Source organism: Malurus melanocephalus, unplaced genomic scaffold (assembly GCF_030028575.1).
Source record: "Malurus melanocephalus ecotype Western Australia unplaced genomic scaffold, MMel_1.1 scaffold_330, whole genome shotgun sequence".
Taxonomy (NCBI): Eukaryota; Metazoa; Chordata; class Aves; order Passeriformes; family Maluridae; genus Malurus; species Malurus melanocephalus.
Window position 1 is genome coordinate 498,254 of NW_026623562.1, and position 19,017 is coordinate 517,270.

A 19,017-nucleotide genomic window follows, 5' to 3' on the forward strand; every position below is an offset into this window, starting at 1 on the left:
TGTGCTCACTGAGCACATATAAATGTCATGAAGCCCTGTTCTATACACATTCCTAACTCTACTAGCTCTTGGTATTTTCACATTAAGGTGAGTAGGAGGTGATGTTTATAAATAATGTTGCAATTTCCTTGCTTACACACTTTTAAAAGAACCTTTTTTATAAAAAGTGTCAGATCCTAAATTGTCCACACCAATGGGAGGCTTTTCTCTGGCTTGAATGGCAGCAGAGGGAGGTCCCACTGCAGCGGAAAAAAATGGAAAGCAGAAGGAAAAACCAYGTCTGAGCAGTATGATTCCTGGTACCTTAGTGGAAATTTTGGGAGCCTTAGCAAAAGAATGAGATGATAAATTAGGGCTGCCCCAGAGAGTTCAGCACTTCAGCAGATCACATGGAGAGACTGAAGTAATACCAGAGATATTTTCCCCTTGCAGACGACACAGCATTTTTTTCTCTTAAATATTTCTTGAGATACATTTTMAATTCAACATGTTTTTTCATTAGACTTTCATGTCTTCCTTTTCCCTTCATTTTCAACTCAGTTTTGGCCATTGCAAGGAAACTCTCTCTCTCTGTCTGCTTCTGTCCCCTCCACTAAATACTTCCCCCCTTTCAGAGAGCTGCATGACAGGGAGGAATAAGAGACTTTTCCACATTTGAACTACACGGGCTTTGCCAAGCCACTTAATTCAAAACCTAAATGAGATTTAAGATTTCATTTCCTCACTTTAACACATGGAAGATCCTGGTTGTTCCTTTTGTCCCATCAATTCAGGGTATGCTTTGGCAGCAGAGACACTGAAAGCCGTATTCTGGGGCCTTGAAATGAACATCGGCAGGAACAGACTGTTCCATCAATTTTGCTACCACTTTCCCACAGATGCAAGCTGTTCGGTGCCCTGCCATTGGGAGAAAGTTATCCTGTGGTAAAACACTATAGAGAGTATAATCACTATGATAAAAAAACTCCACCTATCTTATTTCCAATTTTAGCGGTTTTCGCACATCTGACATATCGCACCCCAGCTGTAATGTACAGTAACAATTTGGAGGAAGAAACAGAATAGCAAAACAGTGGAACAGGTACCTGTAAAATAATTAGTTTCCTCATAAATGTTTACATATTTACTTGCATGCTACATGAATAAGTGAAACATTTTCTTAGTGACATAGTACTCTAAAAAGAATAGGCTGGGGAATTACAAAGACTAGCTTTGTTTCTTTTCAAATCAAATATAATCCTGTATATCACGTATTTCTGCAATCTAAGGCAAAAAAATGATGTTTGCACAAAGTATTTTGAAACAGAAAAATGTAGACTCTGCAGAAGTCATGGGCAACCTGATTTACAAAGAAAACAGCACACAAAATGACCCCTGTTTCAAAGTTAGAGCAGATGCACAATTGCAAGGTCACTCTACCATCACTGTTCAGACTAGGTCAGYTTGTGAAGACTTATTACTCCAAGCACACTTGCTGCCGTGACAGAGACCTCAGAGGCACGAACAAGCCCACCTTCACGCCAGACAGCTTAACTAAAATGTCTGTATTGCTTAGGAAGGACACAGTATCCTACACTGACACTCCACCACTTACGAGTCTGTGCAATAGCAATTTCAGTTGGCATAGAGTCTCACGTTCAGACTTCTGCTTTACCACATCATCTGGCCAAATACCTCGACTTTTTACCTCAGGAGGAAACCTTTTGGTTTCACTAAAATGGTGGGGACTGAGCTGCATCATTACGATTCACATGGATGTCAGCAGACTCTATTATCTGGTGCTCAAATCTGGTGAAGTAAGACTGTAAAGCCATCCAGCATAACTGCCTGGCATCAGTACCAGTGCAGTATGACTTTTCCTCTTGCCCACTGCTTTTGCTAACCCCACATCAAATGGGCAAGCTTTCATCTCATCCTGAACACATCCACTCCTTGTGCAATAGCAGTAAGGAGCTCTACCTCTGGAAATTCCCTGCACAAAGCCCCTCTAGGCAAAGTCTTTCGAGGGAAAGTCTAAAACAAGAAATAATGACAACAGCTAAACAGGATCACTAGTATCGTGTTTTCAAGGCAAAAAAAGAGAAGTATTACATTAAACATTTCAATTATGCTAAACACTAAAAAACTCTCCAGTCAGACAAATGTTTTGTACACCACTTCAAAATAAGATGTGCACATGGAAATGAGAAAGCTGCTGAAAATGACACTTACAAAATGGAGAAAATAGTAAGGATTYCAATCAAACTGACAGTCAGAGTAGCCTAACAAAGTTAAGCTGGAAGATCCACAAAATAACCTAACCACCCTGATGGACAAATCAAAGCCATGTCAGACATACACAAATTGTTAATGATGAGCTGACAGTAAGAGAAAGAACATCTCTTAGAATCAAAATTCAAGATTTCTTTTTCTGGAGGACAATGCATTCATTTCAGTACCTTCTGAACAATGATGCATGGACCAAAGAAACAGGCAAAGATGCAGCTCTTGATTCACAGTTCACTATGGGCAACTGATTCTCTTTCTAAAACAGCTTTAAAAAAAAAATCTTACTTCCCCAACCCTACTTTTCTAAGTTGATCCAACGGTATTGCCAAACTGAAATCAGAGAAAAGGTGATGGACGAAACATTCTCTTTTTTCAAGTAAGCTGTCCTTAATTTCACAAAACAAAGGAGACTTTGGAGTCTAAATGTTTTACACACTAAATGAGTATGCCTTTTTCATCTCAGTCGTCATCTGAGAACTTCCTAAACACACAATGAAAACACCACCTGACTGGGAATTCACCAGAGATGTTTTCCCCCTTTGGAATAATAATCCAGTCTGGTGAGCTGCATCCTTCATGCCCAGCCTTTTCGACAGATGTAGAGAACAGACATGAAGAGGCTGAGCACTGCACATCATCTTCCTCCTGCTCCAGGGGAGAACCATCCAACCAGGAGCTCAGCCACCTCCATCCAGCCTCTTTCAACCCAGCACAGCTCAGCTCACACTGTTTGAAACCAGGTTAACATTAACTACTCCAGTGTGTAAACCAGAAGGAGTCAAAACATAATATGCACATAGACTGGAACACCTCTTAGCCTGGGTTCAAAAGATGAAACAAAAATGCCAGAATTATCACTGTTTAGTCTTCCTTTGAAAAGGTAACTTGGGCTGGTTCATGAGTAGGACACACTGTTCTATGTCATCATCTTTTCTTTCAACCCTCCCTTATCGATAAGCATGGTCAGGCTCCAAATATCGTCAGGATCTTTACCTTTCAAATTTTTATTTTTCTTGATAACTACCTCACCTCTGAGAAAACATAAAAGTAGCAACTATACATATAGAAGCAAGCTTGTGATCCATAAGGGTAACCCAAGCTATATAAAGCTTTACCAGACTTTAGGACTCAGTAAAATACGGTCATATTGCTGTTAATTCATATTTTTATACTCTTGAGAGAATGGAATAACTTTATTATTCCATTTTATTATTACAATGTGTAGATAATTTTCTACACATTTTAACTGTGATCTATACAAATCTGTGAAGTCAACTACCTAATAACAGTTCTGTAGCACCAAAACAACAGACTTCTACTACCCAAGTTAAAGGACATGAGCATCAGTGTCTAGATATAAAACACTTCTCCTCAATGACTTCTTCGTCTTTCAGTCAGCTTTAAAGCGTAAGATGGAACTAAGGAAAAAAAAAAAAAAAAAAAAACAGCAAATCTACATTCACAAGACACACTCATGGGAATATTTCTGAGACTGCATAATTTAAGGCTGTGCCTGTGCTACCATGTACACTTTAGAACAATCACTATTTTAACTGATGGCAGCAGCAGGAAATTGGTGGTATTAAAATGTGTGAGCAGCTAAAACTCTCACGTAAAAACATTAACAACATGGTTAGCCAGCACCTTGTTTCTTTAAATATACCCAGGAAAGTTTTGCAGAGAAATTTAGTCACACTGGAACCAGGAAGCAACAGTGGTGATGATTTTCAAACAAAAGGAAAGGGAAAAAAAGTTTGAATGTTTGAATATGGCCACTTTGAAGAGTGATCATATTTGAGGACAGGCAATTCAAAACAACAGCTTGACATATTACTTTCATTTTATACGGAAGTATATATGAATGCTTCCAGAAAACTGTAAGACAAATAATGCACCAAGTCAAAATTAAGGTCAAGCCAAAAATAAGCCTATAAAGAATATGAACCATCCTCCATACAGCCTAAGGAGGAGTCAGGTTATAGGAGGGCCCTACTCTTAAGCTCTTGTGGTTCTACAAGCAAATTGTCTTCCATGGGCTCAGGTCTCTAAAATAAGGGCAAACTCCATGGGTTTCGTGACATGTAATAAACTGTACTGGTAACTTTAATTCATGAAAACTCAAAAAGGTTTGGAGTGTCAGTAGTGTTTCAATCTGTCCTGACAGCAGTTGTTCTGTCCTGATTGGGGGGGCAAGCACAAAAGCRATTAGAGGGCAGGCTCAGGTACCCCTGCACACAGGACTAATCTGCTGAATTACATCGGAAACACTGTGCCACTTACAGCATGAGAAACAAAGATTTTTTTTAAACTATGAATTTTGGAAATGTCTACTTTGACACATTATTTTCATGTTATATTTCTTCCCTTTGCATGTACAAAACCAGYCCCATGTGGATCACAATCTGACCCAAAAGCCAAACTGGCAATTGTTTATCCAAAATRAAACAAAAGTCAAATCAAGAGGGCACGCACGTCTTTGGCCTCAGATTTGGGCTAGGAAAGTGGTAATACCCATTATAAGCAGAAAGTGGTCATGTTTTTCCATCTTAGTTTTTCAGTATCTATGTATTCATGTTGTAGATACATGCTTTAACACCGTATAATTCCCTTTAAAAGTACATTTCCAGCCCTCTCAGCAATTTCTTTTTCCCAGCTTCAGCTACCGATTCCTTCCTCTTGCATGCCAGCATTACCAACTGTACTGTGGCACCAAGAGACATTTTGCAAATGGTGCTAGCAAAGACTAACTCACAAAAAGGAAAATTAACTTCAGAGGGAAAAAATTGTGTGTATATACATATATATATATATGTCCCTTTAAGACAGATAAATTCTGGCTCAGCCCAAAGGCATACCAACACTTGTGTCAGCACCAGGAATGAAGGAAAAGGACACTTCTGGCAGATTAAAAGAAGCTGTAAGTTTTCCTATTCTCAGATGCATGCCCCTAAGCACCAGGCTGCAATGACATATCCCCCCTTCCCTGCCCTCTTCTGATCCAATGAATCTTTCAGTTGTTCATGGGAAACAGAACAGCTCCAACAGGAAAAATAAAAGCATCAGCATCATAACCTATAGCTAAGCTATGATGACCTTCTCCAGGAAAACACAGGAACTGAATTGTGCTGCCTCAAAACAGCAAGGCTGCACAAAGCATAACCGTAAGTCCATCACAGAATGCAGAATTACCTGCTGTCACATCAGCTGGTACTAAAGGGTAGGGTTAAAGTGTGAAAGCCCCTATGATCCCTTTATATATCCACGTCTGGAAAGAGAAATGGGTGGGCAGAGGGAAAAGCTACATAAATAGCTGCATCTCCTCTCTTTCAGGTTTGTTTCTTAGACAAAGCAATCAATTCCAGGTTAGTCTTTCCTTTAAAACTTCAAAAGGCACAAACCACCAGCACAGGCACTGATAGCACTGACACTACTGACAACATGTGCTATTTCAAAAAACTCAAGTACAAAAGTAGATGGTCTAAAGAAATCAGCCCTGTTATATCCTCTGTAAACAAGTGCCGATTGCTGTGACATCCCTTCTGTGCTGGAGTATTAATGCAATTCGACATAGAGCAAGGGAAGCATAGAATCATAGAATGACTTGGGTGGGAAGGAAACAGAGAACTTCTAGTTCCAACTCACTTGTCATTGATAGGGACACTTCCACTAGTCCTGCTTGTTCAGAGCTACATCACCCAGACTGGCCCTAAACATCTCCAGGGATGGGGCACACAGTCAACTTCTCCGGGCAACCTGCTCACGTGCCTCGCCACCCCCACAGTACATAATTTCTTCACACCATCTAATGTAAACCTACTCTCTTTCAGTCTGAAGCCATTCCCCCTTGTTCTGCCACTACATGTTCTTGTAAAAACTCCCTCTCCAACTGCCTTGCAAAATCCCTTCAGGTACTGAAAGGTGGCAGCTAGGTCACCCCAAAGCCTTCTCTTTCCCTGGCTAAACAATCCCAATTCTCTCAGCCTTTCCTCATAGGAAAGCTGGCCCATCCCTCTAATTATATTGGTAACCCTCCTCTGGACTCTCAGTATCCTTGCTTTTCCTTCTATCAAATGGTATATATGGAGAAAAAGAAGCCCTGCCAGGCAACCATGAGGTCCTAATATATGAACGCACATACAGTTATGAGGGGTGGAAGAAAATACACAGTCTTGTATTTCAATATACAATTCCTTGTATATTGTCTTGTATTTCCTTTCTTTTATTTATGGTTTCTCTTCGTTACCTTAGCCCAAAAGTTTTCTGCTGTAATGCTGAGCCCAAAACAGAGCAATTCACAAAGAGAAAAAAATACCCATTGCAAACTCATTCTAGGACCTACTTTTCTCCTGTAGGTGTTTCTAATTTAATAAGTAAGGAAAATGTAGGCAGTGTGCTACTCCCATTTTAAAAATAATAAACTAAAAATGCAGTCCTATCCTCCTCATATTCCTGCCCTACACCTACCACCATGCTGTGTCTGCCTGTTGAACTGGGTCAATGCTACTATCAAGCTGGCAAAAAATAAATGAAAATTATAAAAATTGAAAATCAACCAAAACTTGAAAAGTAACCACTCAAAATCTCTCAAACGTACTGCTGCTCTGAATTCAGTATAGTGACAAGCAAACAGCTGCACTTACAAGAGAGAGGGCAACAGAGAGGACAGGATGCAAGACAGCAATTTTTTTAATTTTTAAAGGATGCACTGACAGCTTACAAAATCCTAAAAAGTTAATAGAACCACCACCTTACTGTTTTTTAACACAGTTATGAACTACCACAGAGGAGACGAAAGAACAAGCAGTTCCTGTGCTTGTCACACAAAAACTGTATAACCCATCTTCTGCAAGTCGAAATTGATATCTAACGGTCATTTTCAGCCATCAGGGAGAAATGTATCAGGGCTGAGGGAAGCAGTTATGTGAATGGCACAAGAGAGCAAGAAGAAATTTTATGATCAAGTTTTTAGAATCCCTGGTACTTTTGATTTGTAGGATATGAAATTAAACTAAATATATTGGTAATGCTATGTGGGGCGAAAAGTCCACATCCACTGTCTTCTCACACTTTTGAAAATATCAGTGAGTTAGAACAGTTTTAATAGTTAAATTCAGTTAAGCCAATATCTGCACATTTTTTAATTTAAAGTTGCTTGAATTGCATTTAACAAAAATGTTCACAATACCAGTAGATACAGTGCTCATCTCTTCATAATTTATAAAGTCTTTTCCCCTCAAACAATATCAATGCAATCCATATTTAAAACATGAAACCTTCTACATATTCGAAGCATTTTTTTCTTCTAATGTGCAGTTCCTGTATGCTAATGTGGAAGTCAAGGTCTTACTTTAACCTGGGGACAATATTCAACCTACAAATCATTGATGAAACAACAGTTTTGAAATATCTATCAAATTATTTCAGTTATAATATTAAAAAATAAAGGAAACCTCAAAATAATTATTTTAGTTCCAGTTAAAGAAACCCTTAGCTTCCACACTATTTTTACATGCTTTCATAGCTGTTGATGCAGTTTCGGTTGAGGCAGCACATATGAAATCCCGTCTGTTTAGCTTAAATCACTAAACTGAGACTGCGCTTCAGGCACCTTAAAACAGAGCTACTGCAGAAAGTGTCCGACTTTCAAAGCAATGAAGAGAAGGTCRTGACATGCCTCAAAGACCTTCATAAAGATAGCCTGTTTGGGTGCCTAATCTCAGGCAGATGAGATCCCTTACAGGCTGTTTCATTTATTTTCTTCCATTGAGTGGGTATGAAACTGAAGCACTGCAAAGAAGGGCTTCATAGGGCACCTCCTTTAAGTTTCATTCACCCCCTTGGGCTCACTGAGCTACAATCCACACAGCTGCCAGTTCAGGTACAGAACTGTTGTTCAATCCCATCATCAGAAAATGCTTTAACGTCTAATCTAGAGATTGTAAAATGGTTTACCACAGATTAGTGTGATATCTGGTGATGTAGCTTCCATTTAGGCTACACGTCAGCAAAGCCTCTTCATGCAGAAAAAGTGATAAGTCAGTGGACCTTTTAAAATTATTTTTTCATTAATGTTAAAAAAAACTAGCATTGTAGCTTGCTACTCTTGTCCATTCTTTAACAGAGCAGATTAAAAGAAAAACTTTTAAAAACCCCTACAGATATGTGATTCTCATAATAAATGAGTCAGTATCATCTTTAATCCAGTCTCATAAACCATAGCAAAAATGCTGTTAATTTGGTTTCCATGCATGATGTTGCCCATAAAGAGCCTGCTATTGTGCACTTATTTTAAATCAGTAAACTTAAAATCTGTCAGGCTACCAGTGTGTAATAATTAGCAGGAGCATAGATTAAAATGAAGCTAGTTTTTATTCCATATTGAAATTATTTGTGTCAACTTTCTAATGCAGGAAAACTTAGCACACCTAACAATGATTCTAACACAGAGTCCTCTTTAGSCTTGTCCACTCCCACAAATCATCTTGATAAGTTAATAGGAACAATCTTACATAGGAAGGGTGGAAAAAAAAATGTAGCCCTACAACAGGTTATAAAACATGAACATTTGTTCATTAAAATTGATCAAAACACAAATACGATTATTTTAATTCTGGGCCTATTAAACAATTATTCTTGGAAGTGTAATGAATAGAATTACCCTTGGAAGTGTTAATAGAATTACAATCAACAACACTGAATTCAGGTTGAAACACAGCTAGTAAATTCAACACCCCAAAGAAGTACTGCAAGGAGGGTAACCAAAAGGCTTGGAATCATAAAATAATTTAGGTTGGAAACGACTTCTGGAGGTCAGCTTTTCCAAAACCATGCTTAAAGCAGATCTAACTAAATCAGCTCTGTGCTAGTAACAAATCTTAACCCCTAAATTAGGAAGCTGGAAGCAAAGTGCTTAATGGGAGCGGTCCCCAGAATGAACATATCTCTGGTCTTTAATGCTAACCATGCTGAATAATTTTTTTGGGAGCCCCATTAATCAGTACATATCAAAATGCTGTAAGGATGTTCTTAAAGAGTTAAGCCACACAGAGAATGGTGTCCCAGCACGTGGGAAAGACACAGCACGGTGTTTAACACGGCAGTACAGGCATAACCTCACTGGGCCTCCTTTTGGACAAGTGCACTCCTTTGTGTGCTCCAGCAAATAAACAGTTATTGGATTTGCGTATTCAAAATGCTGGGAATGGGGGTGGAAATCATCCTAAATATATTTAACAATAAGGTTTGACTCCGGACCAGAGTGCAGACAGCGCACCCTGTGTGTTCTCCATGAAAACTCTCATGACAGCTCTATGTGTTCTCCATGAAAACTGAGCAGTTCATCAACTCATTTCTAGTCAAGCATTTAGTAAAAAAAGAACACAAAGCAAAGGTAGATTTATATCAAAGGTTACTGGGGGAGTGTGTAATCCCATATCAAGAAAAAAAAAGAGAAAACACATGCTGATTATTCTCAGACTGTCCTCTGAAAGCAATGAGCCTAAACCCATAGACCACTGATCACAGGGACAATGCCTATTCACTACACAATCTCATTTAAGTCCCTGGAACTACCAACAGAACAAATTATTAAGAGATTTTTCAGAACTGGACTCAATACCACACGATTTCCTATTTCTATTTTAAACTCATATTTAAGAATTCAGAAGGTGAGTTAAAGAAAATCTGTATGCCCCATAACTCATGTGATAGAAATCTAATACTTGTAATTTACAAAAAGAAAAAACTGAAATACTCAATTTAAAAAATTTTAAACTCTTTTATTTTCCACTTTCTTTGAAAAGTAAGGCTTTCAAATGAAAAATCAAGATTATTCTACTGTCATTTTAACTCACCCTGAATAAATAAAATCTGATATAACAATAATCACAGCAAAGCAACCAACAGAAAATTTTGTATCAAATAAGCAAATACAAAACATTCTGCCCTAGATCCCTGAATGAATTTTAATGAGAGCTGCCATTTTGACTGAATGAATATTTTATTTTGGACTTCAGGAATTCTACTTCCTGATGATGACAAATTACGAGGACAACACAGAGAACATCACCACTCACATACTTCTTTTAATTACAATGTTTAAAATCTCTAACAATGTTAAAACATCTTATTTTAAAAGAACAGCTTACGTAAAACACTGGCTATATTACATTTCTATTACTTATCTGCACTTATTAAGTAAGAGTTGACTTATGCAGCTAATATTAAATTTAGAAATTAAATACATGTCCATATTGTATGCAGCCTAGCTGGAATTCACTAGATTAAACATACTAATTAATTTGGTCATGGTGTGCTTTGTATTATAATTCAGCATTTATTTATGAGGCCCACATATTCAGTTTACTGAATTTAATGTCTGCACTGTTCTAAAACATATCATTAGAAGTGTTAACATTTTATATCATTAACCCTGTACCACTCCACAATTAACATAAAATTATCAAAAGAATAATAAAAGTAGCTATGCATTTTAAAGCCATTTAAAATATTTCTGAATATAATTATAACTATTTCATGCTAAGAGTTGATATTTCATTTTCATGCTAAGATACTCTTCACTCAGAAAGAAAATAAAACCCTAGCTTTTCTAATCACTTATTACTTTTAAGTTTCCTGTAAAGCACAGTCAATCATAGTTGTATTTCTGAGTTATCACATTTTTAGATAGAATGAATTACTAAGTGGGTCTTGTTCTATAGCCTATTGATACACAAGTGGCTGAAAAATTTTCTGATAGGTGATGAGCATTTCTGTTCCCAGCACTCACTGAGATGTCACTGTGAACTTCAGACCCTAAGTTTTTCTGACACCTCCCAACCCTCTGCTGAAATCACCAAGTTCCACAATTGACAGACAAATGCGGGGAAATGGGCAAATCCTCCTGTATTTTGTACCATAGGTTTACCAAGTCAGCACTGAATGGTCAAAGTAAATGCCTACAGAGATACACATCTACATTTTAAAAAATCTGCCAGGAAAGCTTTTCATTCATCCATCAATTTACATCAAAAACAAATTACTAATATTGCAGATTAAACTAAGCAAAATGTGTGTGCGAGTGTGCATATTACCAGCAAAATAAGATATGAAAAAGAATAYTTCATACCATCTAAACAATATTAAAGGGCTCTTTTCTGCCTAAAATTTTAATTTCCTAGCTAGTTATGGATGAAGGGAAAACAGATTTGAAGACTTAATATTTATCAGTCTGATATACCAAATGCAAGCTAGAGCTCCTCAACACTCCCAATTACCTGTTTATTTGTCTGGATTAAGCTCAATCATTTGCAGAGCCCCAGCATTTCATGTTCCTTCACTACTCATGTTCCTTCACTAAAAACACAACATTTCTGCCTTCCAGCATGGGAACAATGGTGAACAAATGGTAGTTTAGTAACTGCTGCCTAAATGTAAAGASTTCCAATGACTCTGCCTTTGTTGTTTAAGCAATACACAAACACACACAACTTGTAACCAAGATTTCAACCAGCTGATTTGCTGGAATACCATATCCTTCCTCAGTTCCAGTTGCATAGGTTTGGATGCTGCCACTCAACCTTTTGACATTGAAATAAAGAATCTCTCTTAAGATGAGCAGGGAGACACCAAATGCTTGGATATATTCAGCAGCATGAATAAAGAATGTCTTCCTTAGAAAAATTTATTTAATAAAACTAATTATTTTCTGCTTTGCCAAGTTTACTAAGAGAATGAGCTATGATGCTTTTGAGGGGCACCAAAGCCTATTGAAATAAGCCATGTATTTTACAAAAGGAAAGAAGTAAACTGGTTATAAAAAAAGAAAGAGTTAAAGTGAAATCTAAGTTGAAAGTGTTTCATGACCATAGCCCCACATGCCATCACCCAGAAGCAAATGACAATGCCTTCGCTGAGGTGAAGAGAGCTACAACAGTTTACTTTAGCTGGGCACATCATAGCTGTACAACCCTTCACACCCTCAGCCTTCAAAACAAAACTAGTCCACCTACCCCAGCTTTCTATAAGTAAAAACCATAACAAAGCTGAAAGGAAATATATTGGCAATACAATTCGGTTTTAGCATTTTTGTTAGAGAAGTGTGATACTATTTGCTTTTATAAAGCTGCTCTACACTCATTAGTCTCAAGTATTACATCAGGAGATTTTAAAATAAATTAACATTTTGATGTGGCAAGTAACAAATATTTGATATATTTGTTTTAAAGACATAGCTCCGGTCATTAGATTACAGACTTCTTGAGAAAAGTGCTGGTCAGTTTGTTTATAAGCATAAAGTTTCAGTAGAATTTCTTTAGAAAGGTCAGACAAACGTTCAAAGGATTATTATGAGAATGAATGAGGCCTTTGAAGGACTATGCAGTCTTTCATTTGCTAATCTAAAGTAACACTTATTAGCAATGATGATTTCTTCAACCGCTACACAGTCATCCCCTTCCAAGATCCAAAGTGTATCAAGGACTTCTATAATTTAGGAATCCATGGCTGTATTACAGTAAATCATGGGCTGATTAATTTCTTTCCCGCTCCTCTAAAAATTCTCACATACAACTTTCTATTCAACTCCTGCCGAGAAAAATGTTTTAAATCTATATTTTACCAATTTTACCCTTAACAGGAATTTTCTTAAGACACTAAAAACTGTCAACTCAAATAAGGAAATAAGACACATTAGTTCCTTTGTATGTTGGCCTAACCGATGTCAAGAACACTATTAAAAATTCAATACAATGTTGAAAAATAACACCACCAGCACACATTCTAAGTTCCACACCAACACAGCTTTCACAATAGTAACTGCTGCTTTTCTGAATGTTTTTCTATGCTGTTACAGGAGAGACTGAAGTCATAACATCTTAAGATTTTTACAAATTGCTGTGTTATACTTCCGTATTTCAGATGCAAATCTTAACTTTTGAAATTTAAAGGTTTATAGAATACAGATTTTAGACCATCACTATAAGAGATATTTTTCTTTCTTTTAAAATAAATTATTGAAAGAGAAAAATAAGTTGGCAAATGAGTTTTGCAGTAAAAATTWCTGCAATCATTCCAGGATTTTACCAGGGACGGAATGAGAGGGTGTTGGGGGATAATATAGAAAGAGACATAGAGACTCTACTATCACATAAGTAGAATCCATAGCTAACACATGTTAAGATTCTCATTTTAAACATTAAACAGCAGTGAGTTAAAAATACAGAAACCAGGAAAGTAAACAAAAATAGTTTAGCACATCTTTTCTCAAGTTGAAAAGCTGTTTACTTTTATACATGAAGGTTGGATTTGCATTCATGAAATCCTACTGTAAAAATAAACCAAAGTCGCTGCTATCATTCATAATGCATATTTCACATATAAAGAGATTTTAACACAAAGTTCTACTACAGCCTCCCAGTTCATTAGTACATAACAACGCAGGTAATTTGCTGATTTCAGTGGACTTGCAGAGTACATTGATCAGTGTGGAATTTAGAACAGCAGTTTCTAGCTTACTGTTTTGTTTTTCCATATATCTAAGCACTAATGTTTCCAATTAGCTTTTTTTGTAGACACAAACATCTACATCAAGTATCAACAACCTCAATCTGTTATAGATTCGAGTTGTAAAATTTAAAATAATTAGGTCACATAGGCTTGAACTTATATGTTGGATTCCAGTCTAAATTGTGAAAGCACGCCCACTTCTTTGCAAGGCTCACGGCATATATCAGCACAAAACAGTTCCAGATTTAAACTACTTTTCAACCTTTTGTCATCCAAGCATCAGCTTTTCAAAAAATGTATTTTAAGACAACAGCAAACAGCCTGTAAGGTGAAAGTATGGTACACGCAGACAGACTTCCAGATAAGAAGGTAATCGGAGACAGTGTTGTACTCTCTGTTTTATGATATGTTTACGATATTATTCCCTTCATATTTGTTCAGCAGCCGCTATTTTAGTTGCAATATTAAAATAAACCTGTACAGATAATGTTTATTCCATAAAGCCAGACTGAACTAAGAGGTGAGGAGCACTTAGAGCCTGGTATTCGTAACCATTTTGTAATTTTATTACTTCTGATCTGCATAGGACCAGAAACATTTTTATGCAATACTTCAGTTGCAATGTTCTATTATTGTTTACATGCACATTTGAACTAAAAGACTGATGTAATTAGACCAATCCACAAACTTTAAAAATGCACTGAATGCAATTAGCACATCTTGCAAGAAACACAAGTAACTATAATTTGGATTCAAATTACTATCCTCATAATAAATGCACACACATACATCTTCTCAGAACTGTTTACCATTTCATAGGTTTTTCATATACTTTTTTTTAATTTGGCCTTTTTAAACTTATTTTCCTCTCACTATTGAGAAAACATTTTTTTTTCCTGGACTTTAACTAATTATGCTCAGCAACAGCGTGTGACATAGCCTATTGGTTAAGAATTAAACAGTAGTGAAGCTGAGACCAAAAGGTACACAGACAGAATGTGCAAATATTTCAATAGCTGTTGAAACAAGTACTATCCTTGCTACTTTTACATGAGAAAAAAAAATAGCACTGGTACATCTTTCAATAACTATGCAGGCAATATCCAGTAGATGTGCACCTTGTCGTCTGAAACCAACCTTCTGAGCTTTGATTTCAAACACTAAAGCTATTCGTCCACATAATCCAGGAGGCATGCATTGCAACAATACGTCCTGATGCACAAAGACACTGTCTGTGCCTCACACCTGTCACATCAGACTGTCTGTGAAGACCAACACCACAGCAAACATAAATTAATACAAGTGTAGTACTTTGGTTTTAGGATTTTGGGGGGTTGTTGGGTTTTTTAGCTTTAAAAATACAGCACAGCATTTTTTCTAAATTCTCTGTCAAGCTTCAATCAGGCTACAGAATGGGCACCCAAGTCGCCTGACCCAAGTACTCAAACTCCAGAAAAYTGTAACACTTGTTTTCAAACAAATCACCTCTGGAGATGGAGCAGGCTTCCTATCAATCACTAACAAGTTAATTCCACGTAATAAGGCAGGTTCGGATGCAGACTGATACATTGTGAAATGCTGTATCTGAAATTGATTAGAATAGCACTCAAAATGAATGCAGCCCTCCAAACCACTTCTTTGCTCAGAAACATTAATCTCAATTATAAGGAGAGCTTCATAATGGTAATGCTTGGTATGAAAAAAGTATTAAATAAATCAGGTTTTATAAGACACAGCAATTAATCAGTTTTAGAACTAAAGAAAGGTTGTTAAAGCGGCACGTTTTTACAATGGCAACTTCTTTAAAGCCTCTTTTACCTCACAAAAATTAAATGTTTAGCACTTTCTTTTAATAGTTTAGCTAACAGTGTGAACCCCAACCCTAATTCTGTGTCSCTGAAATGTTTCGCTACAAGCTAAAACTCTTCGCAAATAATACTATTCTATTAAAAAAATCAAAACATTTATTTTTAACACACTCTTCAGTCTAAGAAAAAGAATCACATGCAAGTATCCTGAAAGAACTTATTAATTTGGCTAGTCAGCCTGGGGTAAAAAATTATTTCATGAAACCAAAGACTTTCTAATAAACACACTAAAATGATTTCTGGTAATATTTTGAGCACTTGGTACCACACAAACTCGCAGGTGATTGAGTCACATTATCACTACATTTACTAAAACAGTAAACCTAACAAGTTTACATGTTTTCATTTAATTGAACAGATTCTACAGTACAGCTATGCTTAAAAGAAAACAACATTATATAGATATATTAATCTTATTAACCATCTCTAATGTGTTTTATTAGGGCATTCAAATCAGCCTCTAAATCTTACACAAGTGGAACTTACTTGCATAACGTTTTTTTAAAAATATTTCAAGATTTCTCTTTATTTTCTCTTTAGGAATTTTATATTTTCTCTTGTACGCTGACAAAGAGATAAGTCTTCTRTAATAGAAATGCAGCATTAAGTCCAGCAAGTGCATTATCACKATAAAATTAAGAGCAGTTCTGACCTGAAGCCTTAGCATCTCTGATATTTTAAGTCTATRTAGCACAATGCCCGTTCACAAACAACACCTGATCCTCCAAGTTGCTGAGCCCTCTCAGGTTTTATTTGGCCTAATCCTAAACTGATACAAGTTAATGAGAGCTTTTACATCAATCTACAGGGGTATCAGTCTGCATAACTCTCACTGATTTTAACTGAAGGAAAAGGTATCAAGTATCTTACCGAGCCAAGCCTATAATCTGTTAATTGTTGGGCCTAGGAGATGACAAAAAATACTTTCAGGTTCATTATAACTTCATTTTCTAATATATTATGGGGCCTCTGTAAAATAGATGCTTATTAAAAGCAGTCATTGTGTGCTCATTTGAGCAGAGAATAATTACTCCCAGCTCTAAGAGATTTGACTGAAGTACCAGTCTTAACCTGCTAACTGGATTATGAATGTTATTTTGGATTGTTTTTCCTCAAAAAATATCAAACAAAAGAATCTCAGCAAGGTCAAGTATTTCTTAAACCAAACAACATCTTTTATCTCAGTGTTCACTCATATGAGCCCCTTTCCATTTCTAATCAGATGCACGCATCTAATAATACTTCTGTACTGTTTGCTTTTATTTTCCCTCCCCAATGGTTTACAAGACCATTRAAAATAACCCAGTAAGTTCATAACAGCAAAGCTTCAGAATTGTAAAATAGTATTTTTTTWAACCAATTACAGTTTTCTAAAATGTGATATATTTTCCACATATATTCATACTTACATGAGGCCTCTTCTTCCTAACTACTCTTATATTACATAAAAGTGCAATTTATGACAATTTTTCCCTGCATACGGTGTTAAAATAATCTCCTAGATGTGAATGCAAAAATAATTCTGAACAGCACTTGGATTATTTTAGAAGGGAAGAGCAGCGGTATTTTTCTGAGAGTGTTTTCAAGTGTTTTACAATTAACTTTTCTGTAATACCATAGATGAGCAATATTTATACTTCAATATACTCTTTACTAGATTGAATTTTAGGATGCAAGCATCCACAGCATATTACTRTAACTCTTCAGTGGTATGAAGCAAAATATTCTGCCTGAGGAAGTATATATAAAATGCACAGGTAACAGACAAATAAAACCAAACAGGCATTGAACTAAGGCTTAGCATAAGAGACGCATGATATTCAGAAAGTGGAAATATAAAACTGCAAAAGTTTTCTTACAAAAAGATTTTAAATCTAAGTATTTAGAGAAGCCTCCATCTACATGATACCTTACAGAAATTGCCCCTATTAAAAAAATTCTAAAAGTCTATGAGCACATCAAGATGGGAGTTTGGGTACGTTCTCTTACGTTACTTTGCTTAAAAACAATTTCTCAATGCAAAACTTTTAAGCCCACAGAACAGTGGCTCTACTTCCTACATACACGCGAAGAAAAACCCCACTAGACACCAGAAATGTTTGCAGTTTCACGAGGGAGACCACCCCTTTCTCCCCCCAAACCATGGTGACCACAATTTCTTTGGCCGACATGTGTTTTCGCAGCACAGTAACACGACTTTTACTTCCGTTTACTGACTGGACCATTACAGATGCGAGAAACACTAGAACCCCCCTCCTTTGGCAGCAGGGCAGGTAGAGCGCCGGTAGCAGCTCCGGAGCATAGACCACCCGGCAGTGTGTCACCGCCCGCCGCCGATGACAAACRCGCTGCCCGAGCACGCCGGACCCGCGCCAGCGTCCCGTGCCCGCACACCCGAAGTAGCGAACACCAAGTTCCAAACCCACCGTAAACTTGCCCCCACGAACTTTCGCCTCTCCGCCCGCGCCGCTACGCTCACCGGACAGGAGCACGGACACTTCCGTTTATCTTCCCAAAGTGAGGATGCCGACTTGGGAAAGCACCGAAACTGCTGCGCTGCCCAGTCTCCCCGCCGCCCCGCGCCGCCGGGAGCGCGCTCAGCCTCCCCCCCGGGAGCGCGCACACGAGCAGCCCCAGACCCCGCTCCCCTCCGCAGCGTGGGGCACAGCCGAGGGGCTGCTGAGGCCACGGAGCGCTGCCGGCAGACCCCGTCCCCTCCCCCTCCAGCTCAGTTTTCCGCCTGGCACCGCGGAGTACCCACATTAAGTTGYGTCCCCGGCCCCTTCCTCCAGCTCCCCCGCACCCACGTAGCCCTACCTGGGGCCGCGCTCCGGCCGCAGCCGCGACTCCCGCCCGGCGGAGTTCTCGCCGCCAACGCTGCCACCGTGGGGGCGGTGGGGAAGAGGGGGACGGAGGGCCGCAGAAACCTGCACCGGCCCCCAGCCCGCTCGCTCGCCCTCGTCCGGGCGGAGGGCAGCCGCCCCCGTTTCCCGCTGCCGGCCGGACAGCGGCGGGCGCGGAGCGCCACTTGCCGCGGGCGCGCCGCGAGCCTCACCTCCTCTGCGCCCCGGCAGCAGCGCGGGGGAGAACGGCGCACGCCGACACTTTGTCAGGCCGGGCGGGCGGGAGCGGAGGGCGGGCGAGAGCGAGGGGAGGGCCGGGGGGCCGGGCGGGGGGAGGGCCACAAGTTGCTGCCCGCGCCCTGCGCCGCGGGAGCTTACGCGCCCCGCGGAGCTCACTTTCCCCGCCTCCTCCCCCGCCGGGCGGGCAGGGAGTTTGGCCCCTCTTCTTGCGGGAGGGGAGGGCGAAGGTACGCGCCCAGCGACGTGCCGGGCGGGGGAGGAGCGCGGGGAGGAGCTGCCGCCGCCAGCACCTA

The 19,017-nt window shown here is 38.8% G+C and overlaps 1 protein-coding gene across 1 annotated transcript in view; it reads right to left on the reverse strand.

The window, feature by feature from the left end:
- TENM3 (teneurin transmembrane protein 3) overlaps nt 1–18,815 on the reverse strand; it is a 406,242-nt gene extending 387,427 nt beyond the window's left edge. Inside the window, exon 1 of the mRNA XM_057377891.1 lies at nt 18,459–18,815. The gene's annotated coding sequence lies outside the window, so the exon portion shown is untranslated. The remainder of the gene's footprint in view (nt 1–18,458) is intronic.
- Nucleotides 18,816–19,017: the final 202 nt, after the last annotated feature.